The sequence below is a fragment of the Lithobates pipiens genome, unplaced genomic scaffold (genome assembly GCF_037356315.1).
Source record: "Lithobates pipiens isolate NorthernLeopardFrog02 unplaced genomic scaffold, aLitPip1_a1.2 Scaffold_16, whole genome shotgun sequence".
Taxonomy (NCBI): Eukaryota; Metazoa; Chordata; class Amphibia; order Anura; family Ranidae; genus Lithobates; species Lithobates pipiens.
Genome location: NW_027507748.1, coordinates 322,243,788 through 322,255,037, shown reverse-complemented (window position 1 = coordinate 322,255,037; position 11,250 = coordinate 322,243,788). Strand labels below are relative to the sequence as shown.

Genomic DNA, 11,250 nt, shown 5'->3' with positions numbered 1-11,250 from the left:
TGTCTCCCTGACTCGCTGTTGGAGGCGCACGTGATCTTGCTGCCGAAGCCAGGCAAGGACCCCCTGTCGTGTTCATCGTATAGGCCAATAGCACTGCTGAATCAAGATCTTAAAATCCTAACAAAAGTGTTGGCTACTAGACTGTCTCAAGTCATTACCACCTTGGTGGACATAGATCAGACGGGCTTTATCCCACAAAAATATATGGCCACCAATTTACGCAGGTTGTTTGCTTATCTACAGATCGAACATGACAGGGTGGGAACTAGAGTGGTGGTATCCCTAGACATGGCCAAGGCATTTGATTCGGTAGACTGGCAGTATATGCTTGCAGTTCTGCGGCACATGGGCTTCGGAGAGGTTTTCGTGACCTGGATATCCCTGCTCTAGAGTAACCCCTAGGCGGTTATAAAAACAGGCACCTCGATCTCTTCCCAATTTAAAGTGGGCAGGGGCACGCGTCAGGGATGCCCGCTGTCTCCATCCTTATTTGCACTAACGATAGAACCCTTGGCTATTGCCCTCCGGAGATCACCTGAGGTTCCAGCACTGGAGATAGGGGGTATTAGGGAATGCATAGCATTGCATGCGGATGACATGCTTCTTTTCTTGAGAGATGCAGGGCCATCCTTGGAAGCAGTGCTCGGGGTGCTTGACAGATTTACTGAGTTCTCCGTGCTACAAGTTAATTGGGAGAAGTCTAACGCGATGGCTATTGACACGGAGGCCCGCGCTCTGGCGACCACCAGAGTTCCCATTGAATGGGTACAGGAATTTAAGTATCTGGGTGTGAGATTGTGGCCAAGAGTTGGGGATTATCTGTCTCTTAACCCCCCCCCTAGCAGTAATCCCGAGTCTGGCTCGAGTTAGGAATTTACTGATAGAATTGGTAACCCCGAGCCAGACTCGGGATCGCATCGCTGGATGCAGGGGAGGACACAGGGAGAGTTACTTACCTTGTCCCCTGGATCCAGCGATGTCCCCCGCACTGTGTGATCGAGCTGTCCTCCGCTCGATTCACAGTGCTGAATGCCGCCGAGCTCCGTTCCCTGCGGCGTTACGGCGCACGGGAGGGGAGAACGGCGGCAAATTCAAAAAAGTAAAAAGACACAAAACACACACAGCACTGTAATCTTACAGATTACCGTGCTGTATTAAAAATTACACACCCCCTTTGTCCCTAGTGGTCTGTGCAGTGCCCTGCATTCACTTTTATATTATAAATACTGTTTTTTCTGCCTGGAATTTGGAGATTGCCCATAGCAACCAAAACATGTCCCTTTTTCAGGGTTTTAGGATTTGATTACAGTATTGAATAATTTTTATTATTCTTTATTATATTATAAACCTTATCATACCCGGGATGTCCGCTAGACTCTGGTTTGAAGAGATTTAAGAGGGTTATTCCTAAGAATTACAGGACTACAAAATAAAACGCCAAATTTCCATGCAAAATAATTGTACTGCTTTCAGCACCTAAAACCGGACTGAATCATACCGCCAGGGAGGTTAATCTCCTTCCCTTGCTGGCCAGAGTTAAGGTGCAACTGGACGCATGGAAACATTTACCACTCTCCCTAATTGGCAGAGTTAACTTGCTAAAAATGAAAGTCTTGCCGATTTTTCTGTATTTTTTACGAAATTTGCCAATGTGGATTCCATGCTCTTTTTTTCGGAGAGTGAACAGCATGTTCAGTTCCTTTTTATGGGCCGCTGCACATCCCAGAATAAGTCTCCACGTTTTGCAGGAGCCCTGGGGTCAAGGCGGCCTGGCATTGCAGGATCTTTTTAAGTACTTCATAGCTGGGCAGATGGTGGTCGCTAGGCGCTGGTTGACAAGGGATGACGGGGACTTGGCAACGGTCCTAGAGGCAGCCCTTCTGGGATCGTACGAGGGTCTATCCTAATTGGTATACAGGGGCCCACGGGCTTCACAGTCTCTGACGGCCTCAATGTGAGTGACGGTAAGAGCTTGGGAAAAGGCACAGGTCCTGATGAAACACACAGTGGTGAGTTGGTCACCAGACACCCCTCTTTGGTTTAATCCTAGACTGCCACATTTTAGTGAGATCCCCGACCCGGTGCTATGGGCCAGAGTTGGCGTTAAACAACTGAAACATGTAGTAGGGGGGACAAAGCTATTTACGTTTGACCAACTGAAAGTTAAATATAACCTCCCAAATTGGTACTTATTTCGATACCTCCAGTTGTGGCATGCCTTTCTCTCACAGTTTGGTTCTGATGAGCTGGGAGTGTCTCCACTGGAGAGGTTGCTGCGGACGGAGGATTTGCTGAAGCCCCTATCCGCAGTCTATAAAGAGCTGTTCGTAGACAGGCCAAAACCGGTGCAAAAATGCAGAGACACTTGGAGTGCCCTAGTGACGGACTTTCGGGAGGGAGGACTGGGACGACATGTGTGATTACCCATTTCAAACCCTGGTATCAGTCAGAGACAGGCTTATTCAATTTAAAATTCTACACAGGGTGTATTATACCCCTGTAAGACTAGCTAGGATGTATGGTATGGGATCGGCGGGATGCTGGCGTTGTACAGCTGATCGTGCTGACTTTGATCATATATTCTGGCAGTGCCAGCAGATCGGGGACTTCTGGAAGGGAGTGACGCACACCATACAAACAGTACTCTTGGTGCTGATTCCTGTTACAGTCGCGGCATGTCTGCTTGGGCTGGTGGAGGAGTTAGCGCCTCGGAGGGCACAGAGAACTATGATCTCCTTGTCTCTATTTTATGCACGTAAAGCTATTCTGTTATGTTGGAAAAAGCCCGAACCACCTACAGTGTCATATTAGAAAAGCTTGATTAATAAAGCGCTACCGCTCTACAAGGCTACATATCTAAGTAGGGGATGCCCCAATAAATTTGAGAAAGTGTGGCAGGGCTGGTTGGATAACAAGGACACTTTGAATTAATTTCCTAGGTGGGGGGGATGATCCCCAACTGACGGGCTGGTTTGTGGGGCAGGGCACTGCTATATGTCTTATTGGCTCCTTACTCTCTCTTCGGGGGTCAGGAATACCATTACTGATGGGTAATATGCTTTCTGAGGGGTACATGGTATGTGATTTGGTGTCATTGGAGGGCTGCACGGGGGGGGGGGGGGTTGTGGGTCATATGTTTTGTATTACATGTGTTGAAAACTGTTAATAAACACAAATTTGCAAAAAAAATAATAATGGCATTCTACATACCATGATTGCAACAAGTGGTTATTTGAGTTACTGTTACCTTTCTATTGTCTCAAACCAGTCTGCCCATTCTCCCCCTTAGAAAATATCAACTCCGAGACACAGCCACCCTTCTAAATAAGATTGCTGAAACTGGTTGTTAGGACCACCCCGCCTGGCATCTAGCAAGCAGTGACATCACAGTCTCACTCACCTAGTGCTGCACTGCACAGCTGTCTCCATCCACCTCCTCCCCCCCCTCCTCCTCCTCCTCCTCCTCCTCTGCTGCTAAGCGGCATGAGAGGGAGTTGCTTGCCAGTAGGGAGGGACTGGTCGGTCTGTGTGTGTGATCTTCTTCATGGCAGTGTCTTCTCCGCTCCACCTCTGGCCCCCCACTGCCAGCTGCCCCCAGAGAGAGTGACTTGCAGCAGCCAGCCCCACTTTTTCTGTCTGTGTGCTATTGCTGGCTGGGCTGGCTCAGATCCAACACTGCCTGAGTTCTCCTCCTTCCACCCGTGGTTAGCCTGAGTGACTGTCTGAGGGACCAGAGCCCATCTCCAGAGATGGGATAAGGTGAGCATTGGATGGAATAGTAGTATACAGTAATGAAGGAGAAGATGAGTGACACAAGTGGGGGAGGGGGACAGTAATGAAGAAGGTGACACGAGTGGGGGAGGGGACAGTAATGAAGGTGACACAAGTGGAGGGGGACAGTAATGAAGGGGAAGGTTACACAAATGGGGGACAGTAATGAAGGAGAAGGTGACACAAGTGGGGGGCAGTATTGAAGGAGAAGATACAAGTGAGAGACAGTAATGAAGGAGAAGGTGACACAAATAGGGGACAGTAATGAAGAAGTTGACACAAGTGGGAGACAGTAATGAAGGAATAGGGGACAGTAATGAAGATGACACAAGTGGGGGACAGTAATGAAGGAGAAGGTGACACAAGTGGGGAACAGTAATGAAGGTGGTGACACAAATAGGGGGACAGTAATGAAGAAGGTGACACAGGGGGGACAGTAATGAAGGAGAAGGTGACGCAAATAGGGGACAGTAATGAAGAAGGTAACACAAGTGGGGGACAGTAGTGAATGAGAAGGTGACACAAGTAGGGGAGGGGACAGTAATGAAGAAGGTGACACTAGTGGGGGGGACAGTAAAGGAGAAGGTAACACAAGTAAGGGAGGGGACAGTAATGAAGAAGGTGACACAAGTGGAGGGGGACAGTAATGAAGGGGAAGGTTGCACAAATGGGGGACAGTAATGAAGAAGGTGACACAAGTGGTGGACAGTAATGAAGAAGGTGACACAAGTGGTGGACATTAAAGAAGGAGAAGATAAAAGTGAGAGACAGTAATGAAGGAGAAGGTGACACAAATAGGGGACAGTAATGCAGAAGTTGACACAAGTGGTAGACAGTAATGAAGGAGAAGGTGACACAAATAGGGGGCAGTAATGAAGATGATTACACAAGTGGGGGACAGTAATGAAGGAGAAGGTGACACAAGTGGGGGACAGTAATGAAGAAGGTGACACAAATGGGTGACAGTAAAGAAGGTGATAAGTAGGGGACCATAATGAAGGAGAAGGTGACACAAGTGTGGGACACTAATGAAGAAAGTGACACAAGTGGGGGACAGTAATGAAGGAGAAGGTGACACAAGTGGGGGACAGTAATGAAGAAGATGATACATGTGGGAGACAGTAATGAAGTAGAAGGTGACACAAGTGGGAAACAGTAATGAAGAAGGTGACACAAATGGGGGACAGTAATGAAGGTGACACAAATAGGGGGCAATAATGAAGAAGGTGACACAAGTGGGGGATGGTGGCTCTATTTGTGGGAATAAAATGACGTCAATTTTGTTTGGGTGCAGTGTCGCACGACCGTGTAATTGTCAGTTAAAGCGACGCAGTGCCGAATAGCAAAAAAAAATGGCCTGGTCATTCAGCATCCAAAAGCATCCAAATCTTTCGGGCTGAAGTGGTTAAACAAGATTAGGGCTGTATGATACATTAAATACAGTTCTGTAAGCAACACCTTATTTTCTGGCAGTGCCCCTCTCGAGACTAGACTCCGAATCCACCCCCTGCTTCAACGAGGTGTTTTTGTCCTCACAACTGCCGCTCACTGGATATTTTCTTTTTTTCGGACTATTCACTGGATATTTTCTTTTTTTCGGACCATTCTCTGTAAACCCTAGAGGTGATGGTGCGTGAAAATCCCAGTAGATCAGCAGTTTTTGAAATACTTATCCCAGCCCGTCTGGCATCAATCCCCATTCTGATGCTCGGTTTGAACTTCGGCGAGTAGTCTTCACCACGTCTAAATTCCTTAATGCTGCCATGTGATTGGCTGATTAGAAATTTGTGTTATCAAGCAATTGAACAGGTCTTCATAATAAAGTGGCTGGTGAGTGTGTTTGTGTGTATATATGTGTATATATATATATATATATATATATATATATATATAGTCTGCACAGAAGTTATGACAGCCTCTGCTCCCTTACAATCAAAGGGGAAATCCTGACACCCCATCCAGGTTGTGTTTTAATATATTTAATTTGTAAGATCTTTCATTCATCAGCTGCATCTAAGCTCCACATAAAGTCATTGGTAACTAACTGAGCCAGTATACAAAACACAGACTCCTACAGGCAAGAGCTGCTTGTTCTGAAATTCTGATTGGCTGCACAGATCCCAGGCAGGGCTCAGTCACCCAGGTCTCATATGCCCAATAGCAGTCTCCACTTTCCAGCAGCATTATTCACAAGGACTCCAGTGACACCTTGTTACCAAGATACCGCATGTAAACATTACCGCTCAGCGCTGATTGGCTGCTCTCCGTTCCCCTGGAAACGGCATCACAGAAGCCAGTGTGGGCAGCTGGAGATCGAGGATCGCACTAGCCGCCGATAGACGGTAAGTGTCTCGGCTGTCATGGCAGGGCGGTGGGGAGCGCTCTTCTCCCTCCACGGCGATCTGGGGGCGTATTTCTAGCAATTATTACTACTAACATGTAGTTCATAGACTGTCACTGTGGTGTTTTTATATAAACTGCATTGGAAGGTGGAGTATCACATAGTAACCAAGTAGAATGTGCTATACAAGGATTCTGATTGGTGCTGCGCTTTGCTCCTTCAACTATGTATGAATTATAAAATGTAAAAGGGTCATTAAAAGAAAACCTGCCATTGATCTGTCTGAAAGTGCTAGTTGGCTGGTGGTTTTAGGGGCTACATTACTGACTTAATGGCAACCATACACACTTCTATTTTATTATACAATCACTATGCAATTTGATGAAAATCATCAAATCTGCAAACAGTTGAATAGCTGTAACGTCTTGTCGATAAACTCAATTTAGATCAATCAAGCTTTGTCAATCGGCTAAGGGCATGAAAATCATCTATTTTTTTCATTGATCTGCAACACTGAGATGCTCTAGTCAAGAATCCGATCAGATTATAAAATTGCATGGTGTGGTCAATAACTTGCGATCATATCTTCCAACTACTGATCAAAATCCAATTCCCCATTGGTTGAAGGGCTTGTAAACAATAGATCAATCATATGTATCAGGAATGATCAGAAAATAAATCAATTGTGTATCTAAGCTTGTATGGCCATCTAGGATTCTGGACACACAATGGATCAGCTTCCATACATGTAGGATTTGTGTTGTACCTTTAATTTCCACAGTGTATCTTAGAGATTCCCATGTCAACCTTTTCCACGTAACCATTTAAGGACTGAGCCTCTTTCTGAGATGTGTTGTTTACAAGTTAATAACAGTTTTTTTTTTGCTAGAAAATTACTTAGAACCTCCCAACATTATACATTTTTTTCTAACACCATACAGAATAAAATGGCAGACGTTGCAATACTTTCTGTTACACCGTATTTGCGTAGCGGTCTTACAAGCACACTTTCTTTTGGAAAAAATACAGTTTTTTGAATTAACAGTAAAGTTAGCCCAATTTTTTTTTATATTGTGAAAGATAATGTTACGCCAAGTAAATTGATACCCAACATGTCACGCTTCAAAATTGTGCCCGCTCGTGGAATGGCGACAAACATTTACCCTTACAGAGGCGTAACTACAACCTTCAGGGCCCCGATGCAAGAAATCGTGAAGGGCCCCCCCACCTCTGGTCCCGGGGCCCTTTATTACAGACCCACAGTGGCCCCCTTCCTGCCATCTTGGGCCCACCCCCACTGTGGCAGAACACCAGGGTCACAAGTGCAATCTTTGTGACCCTGGTAGATCTGCCATTGTGTACCCCCTGTATTTAGGTACTGTCATAAAATGTTATTGATTTTACTGGTATGTAAGACCTGCACTGCCAGCATTTGAAAGGCTTTTAAAAAGGATGTTACTGACAGGCTCAGTGAGCGGACCCTGAGCAGATCACCCATGACAGGAGAACCAGCAATCCATTGCTGACCCCAGGGACATGACCCGCAGTGGTGCAGGAGGAGAGCTCTGACAGCAAGTGGCTCACACTAAGGGCACTGATGGAGGATGGAAGGTCAGACTGGCAGCATTAGGCTAGCAGCAATGGGTAGTGGCGGGGGGTGGGGGCAAGTCGGGCAGCGGTTATCAGTACCAGCTGAGCCAATGCAAGAATTTTTGGCTATACAGGCGAAGGTGCATTTTGATTTTTGAAGCCCTGCCACCCCTCTCCCCTCCACAATGGAACCCCCCACCCTCACTTCAAATTCTAACCTCTTTCACATTACGCCAGGCATGTACTGGCCATCGGGACTACCGGGAGTTTCCCGGTGGGCCGATGGCTCAGTGGGCCACTCTGATGTAAGGGGGCTGGTGATGGGCCACTCTGATGTAAGGGGGGTGCTGATAGGACACTCTGTTGTAAGGGGGTGCCGATGGGACACTCTGATGTAAGGGGGTGCTGATGGGACACTCTGATGTAAGGGGGTGCTGATGGGACACTCTGATGTAAGGGGGTGCTGATAGGACACTCTGTTGTAAGGGGGTGCTGATGGGACACTCTGATGTAAGGGGGTGCTGATGGGATGCTCTGATGTAAGGGGGTGCTGATAGGACACTCTGTTGTAAGGAAGTGCTGATGGGACACTCTGATGTAAGGGGGTGCTGATGGGATGCTCTGATGTAAGGGGGCTGCTCATGGGACACTCTGTTGTTAGGGGGTGCTGATGGGACACTCTGATGTAAGGGGGTGCTGATGGGACACTCTGATGTAAGGGGGTGCTGATAGGACACTCTGTTGTAAGGGGGTGCTGATGGGACACTCTGATGTAAGGGGGTGCTGATGGGATGCTCTGATGTAAGGGGGCTGCTCATGGGACACTCTGATGTAAGCGGTGCTGGTGGGACACTCTGTTGTAAGGGGGCTGGTGATGGGACACTCTGTTGTAAGGGGGCTGGTGATGGGACACTCAAAATGTAAGTGGGCCGGTCTGGATGAAGTCCAGGGCCAAATTTCTGTCCCAGTCCAGCCCTGCATTACGCCTGTATTTGTGATGGGGTGCAACGTGTAGGAAGTCTCTACAAATCCACCCCCACCCAATCACCCTCTCTGCAAAAATCCTCTTGCAATTTCTAGCACAGATCCTCTCCCCCAGGTCCTCCCTTCCAGTACAACCCTTTCCCACTATCCTGGGTCAAACTCCCCCAGCATGAATTCTTTTCCCCCATGCCGGCATAAGTATTCTCCCCAGTTCTGTCACAAATCCTGCTACTCAAATCCCCCTTCCCAGTACAAACCCCCCAAAACACAAATCCTCTCCACTTCTAATACAAATCCATACTTCTAAACTGTCCCGGTTTTGGTGGGACCTTCCTGAGATACAAATGAAATCCTGTGTGTCTGGACTAAGGGTCTGTTCACACCAGAATGCCTTGAGGGAAACCTGCGTTTTGGGTGCGTTTCCCACACTGCATTCAAAATGCACTGCCAAAGCGATCTGCAGCAGTTGCCAACTTACTGACTCCCCAAATGCTGGTTGCAAATGCAGTGTTTGCCTGCACCAGATTGTATGACCAGCAGTACCATGCCATCCAGTTGCAGTGCGTTTTGTAAAGTAGCACATGCACAGCTCTTGGTGCAGACCAACACAATTTTAGCCTATTCAAATGAAAGGGCTGAAATCGCACAGCACCTGGAAGGCATGTGTATCGCTTAAAAATGCACAGTGCGCTCCTTTGTGATTCGTGGTGTGAACTGGCCTTGAGTCCTGGAGTGATTACCCCAAATCTCTAGCGAGGTGCCCGGAATCCCAGAAACCATGATCGTCCCCTCAATAGCAGACAGCCTCTCTTTGAAGGGGGGAGGGAGAAAGTTGACAGAAAAGGATACTTTCAGTGATTTGGGGGGATAAGAGAATGCTGTATGTGCAAGGGGGCATTTTAGGAGCAGAGAGAACTGGTGCTGGGGGGGGGGGTCATATTTTTTATTTAACCCCCTTTCTAGCACAAGTTCTGTCTTTTTCTAAAGTGCCCCCTTGCACATACAGCATCCTCTTATCCCCCCCCAAATCACTCCAAGTATGCTTCTCACACAACTTGAACAAATTCAAGCACACTGCACATTGCTCCACTAGTGCGCAGTGCACCCATTCAGTGCACATGGCATATCCACTGCACAAATCCAGTGCGCACTGCCCATTACATGGCACCCATCGAGTGCACATCGCACAGCACTCTTTCAGTGCTCACTACATGTTGCACTATGCCTGTCACACAGCACACATCTAGTGCATGCTGCTTGTTGCACAGCAGTACCCCTCCATTGCATACTGCACATTGCACTGTACCCATCTAGTGCAAACTTCACAATGCACCCAGCAAGCATCCTCCTTTGACAACTAGCTCCCTTCCCTGCCCCTCCCCCTCCCTGTGTCTCCTTCCTTGCAAGTGCCGAGCATTCAGCGTCAGTACGAACCTTAAATCAGCATGTCCCATGCCGTGGCAGTGGCAGAACACATGGGCCCAGTCGCAAGTGCGACTGTTGCGACCCTGGTAGTTTCGCCACTGTACCTTTAAAAATCTCCATAGGCAATGTTTAAAAAAATTCTACAGGTTGTATGTTTTGAGTTACAGAGGAGGTCTAGGGCTAGAATTATTGCTCTCGCTCTAATGATCGTGGCGATACCTCACATGTGTGGTTTGAACACCGTTTTCATATGCGGATGCTACTCATGTATGCGGTCGCTTCTGCACGCAAGCTCGTCAGGATGGGGTGCGTTTAAAAAAAATTCTTATTTATTTTACCTTTTATTTTTACACTGTTTTTATTTTTATTTTTAATTTCACTTTTTTTTGCTAGTACAAGGAATGTAAATATCCCTTGTAATAGAAAAAAAACATGACAGGACCTCTTAAATATGAGATCTGGGGTCAAAAAGACCTCAGATATCATATTTACACTAAAATGCAATAAAAAAAAAAAAAAAAAATTGTCATTTAAAAAAGTCATTCGAAAAAAATGTCCCTTTAAGAGTTGTGTCAGAAGTGACATTTTAACGTCGCTTCTGCCCTGCATTGTTATGGAGACGGGTGGGGGCCATCTTCCCCTCACTCGTCTCTATACCTAACAGGAGACTGGACGCGATCACCTCCACCGCTGCCGACGGCTCTGGTAAGAGGCAGAGGGTACCTGAGCAAGGCGGGGGGGGGGGAGGGGCCTCTCCCGCTGCCGATAAAAGTGATCTCGCTGTAAATCCGTTGCAGAGACCACTTTTATCTTATAGCGGACCTCACACTGAAGAAGAGGATACCGGGGTTATGGCAGCTAGCTGCTGCCATAACAACGATATCCTCCTTCAAACAGCAGCGGGCGGTCCGTAAGTAAACAACTGAACACTGGAAGTTGTGCCCAAAAAAATCAAGCAGAAGGTAAAGGACGAGTCATCGTTGTGACCTGTTCTCTCTTCAGTTATCTTTTCCCCATTTCTGACTTGTTCTGCATTGTGTCTCTGTATAGAAGAGGCCATCTTGGTTGAGGCAGAGATTTTGCCTCCTTGTGTTAGAACTTCCAAAAAGAATAGTGAGCAGCACAGCTGTAACATCACC

General features: G+C 47.1%; 1 protein-coding gene across 2 annotated transcripts in view; it reads left to right on the top strand.

Annotated features, from left to right (window-relative positions):
• Positions 1 to 3,738: 3,738 nt before the first annotated feature.
• Positions 3,739 to 11,250, top strand: part of TEKT2 (tektin 2) — a 62,685-nt gene continuing 55,173 nt past the window's right edge. The window contains exon 1 of one of the 2 annotated variants that reach the window (XM_077481718.1): positions 3,739 to 3,759. The gene's annotated coding sequence lies outside the window, so the exon portion shown is untranslated. Of the gene's footprint in view, positions 3,760 to 5,995; positions 6,114 to 11,250 lie in introns of those variants that run through there. The other variant, XM_077481717.1, reaches the window with a different exon arrangement.